Source organism: Lutra lutra, chromosome 9 (assembly GCF_902655055.1).
Source record: "Lutra lutra chromosome 9, mLutLut1.2, whole genome shotgun sequence".
In the NCBI taxonomy this organism is placed as follows: Eukaryota; Metazoa; Chordata; class Mammalia; order Carnivora; family Mustelidae; genus Lutra; species Lutra lutra.
Genome location: NC_062286.1, coordinates 64,822,617 through 64,838,168, shown reverse-complemented (window position 1 = coordinate 64,838,168; position 15,552 = coordinate 64,822,617). Strand labels below are relative to the sequence as shown.

The 15,552-nt window shown below is 40.5% G+C and overlaps 1 pseudogene; it reads left to right on the top strand.

Moving 5' to 3' along the window:
• Nucleotides 1-14,985, top strand: part of LOC125109818 (lethal(2) giant larvae protein homolog 1-like) — an 18,612-nt pseudogene extending 3,627 nt beyond the window's left edge.
• Nucleotides 14,986-15,552: the final 567 nt, after the last annotated feature.

The following is a 15,552-nucleotide window of genomic DNA, read 5'->3' as shown; positions in this document are numbered from 1 at the left end:
AGAAATAAATACTTATTTAAACATAACTACCTCTTTTTCCTATTCAAGAGATTATAGTAGCTAGAAAGTTGGATACAAATAGAAAAATGGAATACTAGGACCCTGTGACCTTTGCACATGTATTTTATCTGAATTTCAGAGCATATTCTTAAATTCTTTGATTTGAGAATTTGTGAACGTATCTACAGAACTTCATAAGTAGAAATCTTTGGATATTCTAGACACTCTTCATACATAATTTAAGCTCAGTAACACAACCTATTATTTGCTTTGATTTTTATTTTCACCATCTGACCAAGTAAAGCAGAAACCGATGGCTTTTCTGACTTACCTTATTTTATTTTTTATTGTTATTTTTTATTTTATTATGTTATGTTAGTCACCATATAGTACATTATTTTAAGCTGCAAATATGTTGTCCACTTTTGAGCCTATGCAGTTAACCTGAAATCTGTCACACAATGAAATTAACCATTGCTTATTGTAAGGTGGAGGCAGCATGAATTAAAGAGAGTCAGAAGCCCTGGGCTCTCTCATCCTGGCTTAGCTCTGAACACACTGCATGGCCTCTTGTGAATCGCTTCACCTTGATGAATCACATCCTGCTCATCCACAAGGCAGGCTGACTCTGTCAGGGTTTCTCAGTCTTCACTGTGCATACTCATCACATCGGGATTCTGATACAAGAAGGAGTCTTAGCAGCAGGCTTGGGGTGGGCCAGTGATTGTGCATTTCTAACCAAACTCCCAGGTGAGGCCAGGGCTCCTGGTCCACAGGATCCACTCTGAAAAACAAAGAGCTGGGTACATTCTTGGACAAATGCTGCATAGTTTAGGATTTCTCTGTGTGTGTTCACAAAAAAACATGTCATGATGGCCCCAAAGAGGGATCCAGCACAATCCCTTACATGAGGCCAGTACTTTCCACTCAGTAGTATATTCCCATCCTCTTAGTCATCACGGCGTTTCTGAGAGGAGCCTAAACTCAGAAAAGTTGAATCGCTGTCTCAAGATCACACAGTCATATTGCCAATACGTAGGAAACCCAGGAGCCTTGTCTCCAACCAGCCGTGTTCACATAACCATGACGTCTTCCATGGTCCCCTTTGTGTCGACCAGGCCCCATAAGACACGAGGCCTAACAACGCCTGACGACCTCATTTAGTGTCATCCACAGCCCTGCACTTAACGTATTTCCTTAAAGTTACCTAAATATTAATAAAATCTAGTGGTTACCTGTTAGAGCCAACTTAAGACTTCCATTTTCTTCCACATCTTTCCATTATTCTAATGCTGCCTCCTCTTCACCAAGTACAGAAAAGCCTCTCAGGCCAGCATGTACATTTCCAGTTTCAATTGCTACAGTACACGAGTTCTAGATCTTAAAGGCCAAAAAGCATCTATTTGACTAAAGAGCTATAAGGCAGCCATAAAAATTATGGATCACAGAAATAAGCAATTAGTGTTATCTTCAATTGCTTTATTGGCAGTATTCACTCGTTAGAATAGAGGCAGCCGTAAAACAGATTGCAACATACTGTATAACAGCATATGGGATTTTACATTATAATGCTAGTCTCTGCCAAGAAGTCATATTTTCATTTGAATGCATGGAACAGATTATCACAGGGTTTCCAGCATTAGAAGTGGATGACCCTCACTTTTTTCTGTAGTTGTTGTGAAAAGGCAATTCCTGAGGTTACGCCTAAATGAAAATACACACAACAGCAAATCGGCCTGTGCTCCGTGCTTGCATCCTGGGCCCCTGGAAACTGGGCATGGCATGGAGCTCCGGCAGATAATAAAGTCAATCTCTAGCGTGGTGGATGGAGGGAGAGTTGAGGGTTTGCCAGTCTTCCAAACCAGCTGGCTCCAGTTCTGGAGGAAACGGCTCACCCGCCCATCTCATCACAGCTGAAGTGTCACAAAAGGCACCACGCGCACAGGGGACAGAGATAAAACAATAGGAATAATAATACGAAATAGAACAGGCTCTCTGCTTAATGTTGGGAGATGTTCTCCAGACATCCACTCTGCCATTTTACAAAATGTGTGTGAGCATGTTTATACGTAGCAGATAATGTATGTACAGACCTTCAAATACATAGAACCTGGAATGTGTTTTAGCAGGCCAACCTCTCAGGAATCACCCACAGGCCAAGAGTCGAAGAGTTTCCGCAGCCCTTTGCACACTTGACAGGGTCCAATATGGCACACCTGGAAATGCGGCTCAATGCCCACTCTCCTGTTTCAAGTTGGAAAAGGAGTAGGGAAAAGTACATCGAACAGATTCTCTTTCCAAGATCAGCCTGTGATATAGCAAATGAAAGGCTTTGAAAGGCAGGATTGCTGAAAAGGAAGCTTGTGTGGTTTCAAATTAGAAGTCATATTGTTGCACTCACAGTTGATCAAATAAATATTAATCACCAAATGTATTTATGTCACTTCTCACGCAATTGCAATATATTTCAAATGTGTTTTTAAATGGTGGATAAAACACACTGGGAGGGCAAAAAAAAAAAAAATCTCCTTTTACAGAACCTCAGATACTAGGCAGCTAGAGGCATATGTAGTAATTTTCCAGAACAAAGGAATATGTTTGAATTCGTTTCTGTGTGTTTTCTGCTATTTATTCAAATCTAGAATAATCCAAATAATTTGATAGTCTTCAGAATCTAAGTACAATGATGTCATGTTAAAAGTAAACTTTAATCTGACATGTTACAATGAATTAGTGCATTCACGTAATTTTTTCTAGTCTTAAGTCTGTAGAAATTATAAAACTGTAGAAAAATTAATTGTAACGAAAATTCTCATAATTTTTGACAAAGATTATCCTAAATGATTACAAATGCAGTTAAATGCAACCAAATGATGCAAAACAAAGTATAGAAAAGCTGTGGCTTTCGATATCCCTTGGTTACTTGAAGTAACATCTTCAGTTCTTAATTTCCATATCTGTATGTTTAAGGACTCCTCCCTTTCTTCATAAAGGGAATTGGTGAAAAGAATGATTAGACTAAAAATGCAAGCATGTTGCAACCTAATCTTGCCTATGCTATGTAGTAGCCTGTGTATTGATCCACCGTTTAAAATCTGCGTCAGCTGTCATGGTTTCATCTGGAACGTTGCATAATGACCATAATGCCTAGAGCCTCCTTCTAAACCGAGCTTGAAGATTTTTTGAGGTACTTCTCACGTGATTAGAGTAATTTCTCATGAATGAGCACCTTGTCTTCTTTTTAGAGTAAGAAAAGTTGGTAGTTTTCCAGGAGCCAAACAAGAGGGGCCCTTGACAAATTCAACATGAAAACAGAACCAAGACAGTGGCTAGTTTATGCTTTTAGAAAATGCATGCTGACAGATTGAGGGTGTTTCACCAATGTAGAACATACAGTGAAACATCTGCCTTTTGGTTCAATAGTATTTTCCTCAATAGCCCACCAATTTTCTTAATTTAGCAGCTGTGGCCTTGTGATTGAGGCGACCTTATTATATAGAAATGTTGAGAAGCAAGCTGTTCCTTGGGTCTGTAAAGTAGCAAACTCAAGGGATTACATATTTTTAAAATGTCAGTGAGCATGTGAATGTGTGTGTGTGTGTGTGTGTGTGTGTTTCACCAAAGAGGGTCTCACTGAGTCAGACAACAGTGACACCAAAAGTTAATGGAGAAAATGTTTTTTAATATATTTATCTTGTTATGTAGCCATGTTACTTAATTCAGCCTTGTATAAAACAAACCAACGATGAATAATATCTTGCTATATAATGACTAGTTTTTCCTTTCCTTGCAATAAAGTAAAGCATTTAAGAAAAAAAAAAAAACCACAAGCATCTCAAATAGCCTCTGCTTTGCTGCAAAAAATAGACTGTGATGAGAGTAACTCTTCCAATCAATTATGCAGCATGGTTTTAAGTGAGGAAAAATTTCAACATACGTATCACTTCAAAATATATACAGCATGTATCTATATGTACAAACTGCGTAAATTTTGAAGGGCTACGAAGCATATATTTTGCTACACCAAAGCTCTGACTGTTAAATTGATTGCAAGAAAACTATAATTTCTTTTGCTGAAAAACTTGAGCAATATGAATCTTACTGGGATTATTTAAACTCGGTGGTGTGTGTATACATCTATATGTGTGTGGGTATAAACAACAGGATTTCTACAAATTCTCTTCAGTAGGCTCAGAAGCAACTCCTCTAACTAAAATATTGCTCTGAAATTGTCTCCTTTCAAAATGACGATAGTAAATGAACATACTTCGAATTCCACAGTCGATACATATGGACTCTGAACCTGAGCCCCATAGGGGAGTCACTTAATGTCATTCACTCCCTTTATATACATGCAGGGTTCTTGAATGGTCTCCCTTTAAGAGCACCCTCTAAAAGAATGATCTGCCACATTAGCCAGAGCAATGTGACTTCGGCTTTTACATATATATATATATATATATATATATATATATATATATATGGGTTTTTTTTTTATTTTGGCTGAATTCAAGAATGAGTCTGTAGGCTAAAAGAATTGATCTGTCACAAAGCAACAGATTGCAGTTAGAGACTGCCAACAAATTATAAGCAACAGTAGGTAATGACTAATTGTAACAGGAATGAGGGAACAGAGGGTGAGGATTGTTTCAGAAAAGGTAACGGAAAAAAATGATCTTTCCCAAAAGAAATCAAACATTTTTGTTTTGATATTTGTTGTTAAATCAAAGAACAAGCCCAGACCTCTGGTCTTCTCAATAGTTCTTAGTGATGCTGATCAATTTGACAATTTCTAAGAGATTTGTGATTTTCCATCACAGGTTGTTTTTTCTGTTCTTTTATTCCTGTTAATACTACTCTAAGATGCACTTTTGAGGTTTCTCAATGAATTGCTATTTTAACACACTCTTTGGAGCTACACAGTCTAAGACTTACAGAAAATCTTAACCATGACTTTCACTTTGTGGTAATGAATATACAACATGATCTTAAAAAAAGGAGGGGGGGGAGGAAAGGGATTTATGAAGATTTACAAGGTCCAAGAAATAGAATGGCAAGAACAATCATATCCATCTTTTTTATTGATTCGAATGTTGCAATTTTTAATTATCTATTCAATCTTACTTCCTCAGATTTTCACAAAATACTTCTTTCTAATTATCAACGTACATAAACATAAATTTGTTTACAGCAGAAACTTAACCTTTTAAAGCTTTAATTTATGAAATTACTTGGAGCTTGAGGTGCTTAAAGAAATTAAACTTTGCACTAAGTTCAAATGCTTTGGGGACATTCTGTAACAACAATTGACAAGATTTTTTGTGTAGTTGAAACAAGAATTTTGTGGCTGGCTGTGACTGCAGAAATTACAAAGCATATTAGGTCAAGTATAATATATTTTTAAGTGTTATCTATTTTGTTTAACCTTAAGTTTTTATTTTCAACCAACAAAGGGAAACAAGATTGCCCATATATATATTCCAAATGTAAAAATAATAAATTCCTTAATTGATGTTATAGGCTAGTTACCCCAATCGTTAGGTGATATAACCTATTTGTCTCACTGATACTCTAATTCCTATTTTATCTCACTGATACTGTAATTCCTAAATCCTCTGCTTTCTACAGCGTGTCTAGAATTCATGTCTATTTAATAACTAGATCTGATAGTCTTTGCCTCCTTGTTACTCAAAGAAGAAATAAAGGAAGCTAAGAACTACCTTTCTTGCTTAAGTCAACATTGATAGATGTCCCCAAATTGTTTCTCAACAAACTCAACTCTTCCTTTGCTGGAAAAGAGAAGAACTGTTTCAGAATGTCAAATTCCAAAACAATTAGCCATTAAAGTAGAGACGTAGAAAAGAGAAAGTAATATTTGCAGAAACAAATATCAGAACCAAATTCAATGGGAGGAGGATGAAAAATAATACACAATGAGCTATAGATCATTGAAGCAGCACGTCTGAGGTAAGGGAAGGAGCTAAGGGCACAGGAGATGCCCTAAGGACAGCAGGACCCTTGTGAGAGGGGCCAGAAACAAAAAAATAGTAATAGGAATAATTTAAAGATCTGACAAAGAAAAGTAAACCCCTATCAGAAACCCATGAAACACCGGTAGAAAATCAGAACTACACTTTGCTAAATTTTAAGTATTTCCCTCTATTGTGCCTCTTTCGTGCTCTGATTCTTTTTTTTTTTTTAAGATTTTATTTATTTATTTGAGAGAGAGAGAAAGTATGAGAAGGGGGAGGGTCAGAGGGAGAAGCAGACTCCCTGCCAAGCAGGGAGCCCGATGTGGGACTCCATCCCAGGACTCCAGGATCATGACCTGAGCCGAAGGCAGTCGCCCAACCAACTGAGCCACCCAGGAGCCCGTCTGATTCTTTAATACTAATAAATAACTCAGTCTAAATCCAAGCTGGGAGGGGTCAATAGGCTTGGAATTTCCCATCTCTACGTATAATTGGTATGCACCTAGAACCATTCTTCTGTTTCCAAGTATCAGGATATTTTGGGGAAAAAAAAACATGTATCAGCATATTGATAAATGAAAGTCCCCTAAAGGTATTCATATTTACCATCAAATCTCTTCCAAGGGATAAAGTACTGATGACTTCATGCTCCAGATTTCAACCCATTATCACCTATATTCTTTACATCCAAACACAGAGCAAGGGTGGAGCCATTCGACAGTGGTAACCCACTCTGGCCGCACTCAGATTTCAGGCGGTGCTTAGGGACTGCTAGCACACAAAGCCAAATGCCAGGGTTACAAAGGGCACTCAGTTCACCAGGTACAACAGAAATACCACCAGTAATTTTCAAGGACTGATGAAACAACCCCTGAGGTGGACTCCTTCAATCATTTATTGATTTGTTCAGTAAATGAATCATTTGTTTATTCGTTCATTCAGTAAATATCTAACAAACACCTACCTACCATGTCCCTGGTACCATACAATGCTATAGCCTTGTGTCTTAACATTTTAAATACTGTACATATATTAGGGAAAATAATACAGTCTGCAACAATACCAATCATAAAACTTGAAGTACCACCTCTTCTTCCCACATTCTGAGTATGCCTGGCCTTTCATGTGGGTCATGTTTATAACTACTTGATACATTTGAGTCATTTCAGGTAGATCTCTACTTACACAGAAATACCTCATTTAATAGTCAAGCTGTAACATAAGCTTACGTGAAACATTGTCCTCTTAAAATAAAAATACTCCTGGAAATATTTCACCTTAATATGAGTGAAATCACCTCTCAGCCCCTCCACCAAAGGAAAGAAAGCCGAGCATGAAAACAGTGGAATACTGGGTTAGAGTAAGGCACTGAAAAGGGGAGATAGACGTACAGGAAAACAGACATGGCACCCCCATTTCATGATGGTGTCCAGAACTAGCTTCACTTCTGCTCCAGGATGCGTAAATCAAAGTAATTCAGAATTGAGTGAGTTGATTATTCATCTTATTTGTCTTGCCCAAGTTACAAAGTGAGATTTCCCATAATTTCATTCTGTAATTCGAAGTCCAATCCTTCCAATTGATGAATTTATAGATTTCAGCCAAAATGAACAATCTCTACTTTTGTTTTCTGTTTGTGTCACCAAAATGCAGGCTCAGATTAGACACTGCCCTACATATGCCCTTCTTTCCATTTTCTCTAAGTTTGCTATTATTTTTTTGAGGTGGTTTAACCAGAACTGCATATTCTATTACATACAGATTCAAGTTCATATGTACAAATATATATCATATATTTCCAATATATATTAAAATCACCATTCATATATATACCTACAGTAGAATGTTTTCCTCACAAAATTAACTTAGAGTAATCTTAGGAGTTTGGTCAACATCATTATTCCATGTGTTAAAATAAATAGGTAACTGATATACTTTCTATCAATAATAACTCAACTACAAGCACAATTTGTGGCAGATTTTGACTAATAAACTCGAAAATTACAAATACTTAGCAGAAACTGGGCTATAGTTAATTATTTGATGTAAATTAAGAGTTAGCACTTTAGCCATTTTTTTTTCCCCTAAAATGAGCTTGTTTGTAAATGTTGGTAGTTGATTTAATAATTGTTTTAAGAAATGACCATTTCTTTGGAAGGCCCATGTGAAAAGAAAGCAAATCTCAGCTTTAATCACTGTAGGCCAAAATTCAAACTTTCCTTTGGGCTGTGTAGACTCAGACAGGATCATGGCATAATTGAGCATTTACTGGGAAAAATTTTCCAACCAACCCCCAACTCTTCCCTTTTACCATCTCAAAATCAGAGTTGGTGATTTCTAAGGACAGGGAAAAGTGGATGAGGGCCCTCAGGTTGCTATTGAGAGTAATTCTCACAGGATTCTTAGGCGCATCCTCAGTTTTTTCAGAGGGGACCATGGCTCTTGTACCAAATTTTGTGTGCCTGTGGTTCCTTCCAGTTTACACCATGACACATTCGACTTCTCTGTGGAGCTGTCCTTAGCCACGGCGACCTCGGTTCCTGTAGGTGACAGTATGGCTTTCTGCTGATTTATTAAAAATCTCCTGTGTTATGGCTCCCGTGTACTCTCTGGAGTGCGACCATGTGACCAGTATAATCACAATCTGTCTCCCTGCTAACATTTCTCTACTTTGGTTATTTGTTTGATAAAGTGAGGAGCTTCCCTTTTGTTGCCCTTCATCAGAGCTTAATGTCTTTACTTTGGGATCAATATACTTTATGAATAATTTTATTTCCTTCTATTTTTATGGTCTTTTCTCCTCATTATCATACTGAGTTTATTAGCTGGTGCTGTCAGTATCTCTACCCTGTCATATGTTCCTGAGGTACAGTAAATATCACTTGTGTTGTAATTAATATGCACACCCTCTGCAGTAATTAAAGTACAGACCCCTTCAACCAGCTGAGCTTCCTACACTAATTCCACCTTATCTTCATAATGAACTTATTGTAATCTGAAACTACTACTGAATATTGTTCAGTAAGGCTGGAAGAATGAAATCTAACGAGATGCAATAATATTTGTGAACATGTTAATATAAAAAATGAATTTAATTAGTCTAAATCTAATTAAATTTCCCATACAATTAAAAGCCTCCCCTTCCTTCCATTTTTAAAATCTAACAAATGCCACATTACTGCCCTTTCAGTTATTTCTACAGAGTAGAAGACTGGACAAGGGCTTGTTTTGCCCCTAGAAGATACATACACAGGAAAGCTTATAGGAACCAGACATTGGACAGTGACATAGTAGGGAAATAACTGAGTCCCCCTGAGGAATTACTATCTAAAATAGAAGACTTACAAGATTTGGACAAATCAAAAATCTGACCTTTCTTAAAAAACAAAAACAAAAAAACTCAAGCAAAATAGTTTCTCAAACTTATCAAAAAAAATCTGTGTACCAAAAAACAAGTCTTAAAATGCCTAATGCCACACGCACTAACGCAAGGGGCACTAAGGCACAGTCCCTGTCCCCAAGGAGCTTATATGTTAATGAAAGAAAGACATATTTCAATTCTGTAAATATTTATTGGGCATCTTCTAGAAATAATGGAGACAATAGGTGTCACAGAATGTCTACACAGGATGGAAAAGGAAAAGTCTGGCACTAAACTCACACCTTGAAAGAAAGGGGAGAGAACATTCTGGACAGGACACTAGCTACTGCTGTACAGATTCGGTTTTGCTGGAGAAAAAAAGTCTGTGTAAGTCAGGAAAAAATAGACACAAAAGACTAAATCAAGATACATAATTGGCACAAAGGAGGAACATGGTGAGGAACTACATGCACATTTAATAGTACACTTAGGTTGTCAGGAAACATTTCAGCGAGAAAAGTGAGTGCTGGAAGGGCAGAGCTGCACTAGGCAGACAGCTGGCAAACAAACCCTATAACCGGGTGAAGGGTCAGGCATGACCACAACAGTGTCAACCAGTGGGATTATTTCAAGGGAGAAAGATGTTACCAAGAGGGTAGAGCCCTGCTTCTTTAATTATTCACAGTAATGACTTGGATCTTGGAAGAAAAGAAATCATTCCAAGACTGTAGATGAAACTAAATTAGCAGGCAGCACGGCATTAAGTACCAGTAAAACACACATACATACACACACACACACACACACACAGAGAGAGAGAGAGAGAGAGAGAGAGATAAATGTATCATCTTGAGAATTTAGAAGTGGTTTAGTGGTCAAAACACTTGTCACTGAGGACAATACATTTATTCCCACAGTTGTTTTCTTGTTTTTGTTTTTGTTTTTTTAACTACCCTAGCTGATGAGAGATTTATAAGACATGTTACCTAATGTCATCCTTCCAGAAGTAGAATCTAAACTCTACCATTTCTTGGCACCCGTTCTGGCATGCTCAGGGCAATGATGGATTGGCTCCCCAAGAAAAAGCAACATCTCCCGTTCTCCTGGACTTGAAATGAATTCAGTTGAGAAAGAATAAGAAGCATTTAGAGCAGCATCAATACGACATTCTTTGCAAAATTATCAGGGGCTTGCTTTTAGGCATGAAATGTCCCTTGGCCACAGTACCTATCCCTGTGCCTCCACTACCACTGCTAACACCACACAGGATTCTTCCACTGCCCTGCCCCCATTTGGCCTTAAGCGTCTACTTTGAAATGGCCCTTTTTTCCCTTAATGCAGTAAGTACACAGAAGTTTGAAAACCTAGAATCTTCTCTGGCCATCCCCTAATATAATACAATGAAGTCAATTTAAATTATATGTAAATTACAGCAGTCAGAAGGCAAAGAGTTCTGAGTAGAAACAGGATAATCTAGGAAGTTATCCCAAAAAGCAAACTTCTGAGAACTCTTTGCAACAAAGAGCTTCAGTGATGAAAACAAATAATATGTTGAAATGTATTGCTACAGCTATGCATTGCAAATCAAAGGAACTAAAATAAAGTGAGGCATTCTCTAGAAGAGTGCTCACTATATTTTAAGGAAGATTTAAATGTGCTTCAAAAGGGCAGCATGGAGAAAATGGAATGATACTGATACCAGGAATAAATTACAAAGAAAATCTGGGCTGTTTTGCTGTTAAAAAATAAAACTAAAACATGTTGACATCTACCTGATAGCAAATATGTTCACGTTGAACCTGACTATCAAGGGGAACCTATGTCTATGTAGAAGGAAATCTGATAAGAATGACTAGAGCTCCTAGAAGATATACTTTTAAAATTCCTGACTGAGAAAGTTTTGGTTATGCCCCTGAAAAATCAGTGAATCCAGAATGTCAACCCCTTTTTAGAGAAGTCAAGAGAAGTCAAGAAGTGGGTGTCTGTGTGTCTGTGTCTGTGTCTGTGTATGTATGCGTTTGGATATACGAGAAAGCAAACACTGGAACTCAGAAAATGAAGTAACATGACATTTTCTTCAGTATGCTCTTCCAAACTATTAACTGAAAATCTGATCATTTATCTTAATTTAGGCTTATTCATCTTTAAGCTTTGTGTTCCGTTCATTGTAGGAGCTGAACCTGATGCTGAAGGATGGTCTCAAAGGGCAGGAAAAGTTCTAAAAAATTTTAAGCAAGTGTTGCTCATAAGTCTGGATTTCTGAAAATTGTTCATGTGAAGGATGGGTTTGGCTTTGTAGCAAATATTTTGTGACTCATGATTTATTTTGTATACTCAGCATAGCTTGGGAGCAATGCTAATGTTTATGGATTATTGCGCTAACTTGGAAATTATAGTGTAGTATTTGTAATTCAATAGGAGCTTTCTTAGAAAGCAGATGTACTTATATTTGCACATTGGTGAAGTTAGTGACAAAGTCTAGGAACCGAAGTGGTAGACAGATGTCAACTCCATGCAGGATTTTTGCACCTGTGATGTGTATGTCGGGGGGGGGGGGTCAATTTCAAACTTCCATTTGGTGATATACTCTTGATTCAGTAACAGCTTGTAGGCATGTTGTGTTCATAAGGGAAATGTCAGTAAGAAAGGTTTCGTCATGAGCCTCCTGGTGTCTTCTCTAGCTCCTCTCATCAGTTTGTTTATGTACTGGACCATCAATCCCTTAACATCACCCAGTTGAAACAAAGAATGAAACATGACAACTTAATGATAAATAAGTGGAAAATAGAACATGCTAGGATGCTTACCTGAAAAACTTCCTTAAAGGAAGCCACTGATGATGAAAAGAAAGTGTATGTATTCTTTAATCATTTAATACTACTGACATCGGTATAAAACACAAACAGTAAATTCCTCCCTCCTTTATTTCCACAGCTACTGTAGTGAGTTTGGTAATGTACATAAAACCTTTTAATCTACTGAATGCTAGAATTGTCATCATTTTCTTCTGTAGTTATCACTTCCCTTTGGTCCTAAAAGCCCTAATTGTATTATAAGGTATCAAAGCAAAACCCAAAACTCCAATTTGCCTTCCTTTCTTTCTAGGCTTAACTGAATGGGATCCTAAAATTAAATTTCCCTGGTTTGCAAAACTCTCCTCTCAAATTAACACAGAAGTGATTAAAGGCATTTTTAGGTATAGGCATACCTATTTTTAGGTATAGGTATACCTCAACTACTGTTTTACTAAGAAAATGACTTAGAAATTGGTAGATATAACAACTATTGTTGGTATGAACTAGGCCATGTCTCATAGTACGGATAGCTCAGGTAGAATCCATCTTGAATACTCTTAATTCTTCCAACTCTCTTTGTATCTAGCTTCTGTGTCAAATAAAGACGTAGGCCCAAATGCTCACTGGATGCCCAGCGTGTTTTTTTGTGGCAGCTAAATAACCTATGGAGAAATGGTATAGTTAAAATATAGAGGGGCGCCTGGGTGGCTCAGTGGGTTAAAGCCTCTGCCTTCGGCTCAGGTCATGATCCTAGGGTGCTGGGATCGAGCCCTGCATGGGGCTCTCTGCTCAGCGGGGAGCCTGCTTCCCCATCTCTCTCTCTCTCTGCCTGCCTCTCTGCCTGCTTGTGATCTCTGTCTGTCATATAATAAATAAAATCTTAAAAACAAAAATTAAAATATAGAAAAATTATTCTCCTGTATGTATTCAGCATTAAGACAGAGATACCCGTTGGCTTACCTGTTTGGTCCCTTTCCGCCAATGTCCCCGCCAAGCCGTGGGCCCATGTTGTAAGCTCTGAGGAGTTGCAGTGCTCCCAGCCAGCCTCCAGCACCTTGAGCTGGTCTGTCACCAGGGGCCAGAACTTGGTCCAGGAGCCATGGTGATGAGGTCTGCTGCTGACCCGCAGTGAGGACCACACAGTGCAGTTCTAGGACATCTCCAGCCATGGCACTGTGGCCACACTAGAGGCTTAGCATAGCTATCCTCTTCCAGGAGAACTGCAAGCATGTCCATAGCCTGGCCAGTCACAGGTAGGAGATGACTGGTCACCCTTCTTGCAGTTTGCACCCAGAGTCTGTGGCACAGCCCAGATGGTGGTGATAGGCACTGCAGGCTACGTGTTGATGCTGGAGCTAAGCAACCACTAGAGCAGGTGGTCAGCACGGCTAGTGTGGTCCTCCTCCCGGACCGCAAGGGCTTCACATACTAGGGCCACCAGTGGCTGAGCTCTCATCCTCTGGATTCCAGCCCTTTGTGCTGGTTCAGTGTCTGCTGCCAGCTGCTGTCATATCCGTCATGCTCCATTTCAAATGACGCCTCGGGAGCCTTGTAGCCTTTTGCACCAGTCATGGCTATGGCCTCTTCAACTACCAGTGCCAAGAGCCCTTTGCTGGCCAAGTGCATCCTTCAGCGGCAACAACCCCTTGGCCACCGAGGGGCTGTGCTCCTAAGCGAAGGTGCTCAAGAGGTCACTCTGCCAGTCTTTCCTGTGCAACCATTCACCAGGAAGAGCTGCGTCTGTCTCTGGCAGGAAGCGGCAGCATTAGCTTTTTTAGACCACGGGTGGAGCAGGCCCGCCCCGAGGGTGAGATGGTGATGCTCATGCAGCCCCGCAGTGAGCCCTGCTGGCTGAACACTCCCTCTCCGGCACTATGCGCTGCCTCTTCTTCCTGACACGTTCCTTGGATATGCAGCCTACTCTGTGAGGCGCGCACTCTGGCTCCACGTTTGCCTACGCGACGGCAGTGCAAACGGCGGGAACAAGGCGGGCACGGTGGGAGGAGCCAGCAAGGAGGTGTAACCTACGCACTGCGCACCCGCCGTGCAGGATGTGCGTGACCTCATGCTGCCTGCCTTCTGGGTGGCGTCACGGGACCTGGTGCAGGGCCCTAACGTACAGGGCGACCACGCCTTGCACACTGCCTCTGGGGAGCAGTTTAAGGTGTTCACAATGCCCAAGGTGAGCGCCGAGTTCAAGGTCAAGACCGACCTCAAGGACTGTTGCCTGCGCAAAATGGCACTGGCTGCTTTTGCCACTGTGGCCTATAAGGCCTATACGAAGACCTACCAGGCCTGCGTCACCAACCTGAATGTCATCCATGTCTTCTCTGTACCTAGCCTGTGCTCGCAGAACCACTATTCCCAAATCTGGAAGGAGAACATCAGCGTCATTTCCTTCTGCGTCTTCACATGTCGGAGTCCAGTCTTTTACCCGATTTTCCCAGTCGGAATCTGAACACTTCTCCTTAAATGCCCAGAACATCACAGAGCTGCTCACCTATCTGGACCTTAGCAGGCTGCATGATCCCGCCCATGCCAGCTACAGGTTCCCAGAGTTACCCAAGCTGAGCCAGGCCAAAGGGACCCTGGGAATCATGCTGGCCCCATGAAGCTGCCATGGGAGCCCTGGTCCTGTCCACAGCAAGGCAGCGGATAGCCCTAGAGCCACCAGAGGCCATCCTGTTGCACATGTCCGTGGACTTGGCCACCAGTGCCTGCACCACACCTGGACACAACAGGAGATGGCAGGATGAAGGACATGAAAGATTTCCTGGGCTCCTCTGAGGATTCTGAGAAGAATCTGGGGAACCTAATGGAAGAAGAGGCTCAAGCCTGCACTATCTCGGTCAAATGAGGAACTCCAGAGCTACCAGCCACCTGCCCCACTGGGAGCTGGGATCCAGCATCCCTGGCTCTTGTGTGGCCCTTCCCTTGAACAAATACCTGCTAATCTGTGGGCTCCAGTCACATCTGCCCACCCCAGCCTCAGGATGTGGGCTCAGTACTCAGTCCAGAGCCTCTGGGGCAGATTCAGACTAGCCCCTTCAGACTGGCTACCCTGGGGGCCCAGCACCACAAGGAGAAAAGAGCTGAGGCTAGCAGGTATGCCATCTCCTATTCTACACACCATTCTTCCCACCTTTCTTTGCAAAGAGTATTTTTCTAATGCCTGTGCTGGGCTGGACAGTCATTTCCAAAACTATTTTGATACTTGCTCTTGAGTCAGCTGCCTCCCACATCCAGCCTGTCCATGAGGGCCCCCAGTATGTACATAGCCATATATGTGACTGGGAGCACCTCAGGGCACACAGGTCTAGGACCTGTTCTGGCAAGGGGCTGGAGGGGCAGGATAGATTTCCCTTAGATCCCTTGGGGTCCCCCCTTTATTGTTAAAATCTGAGTTTTAATGTCAAAAATACTG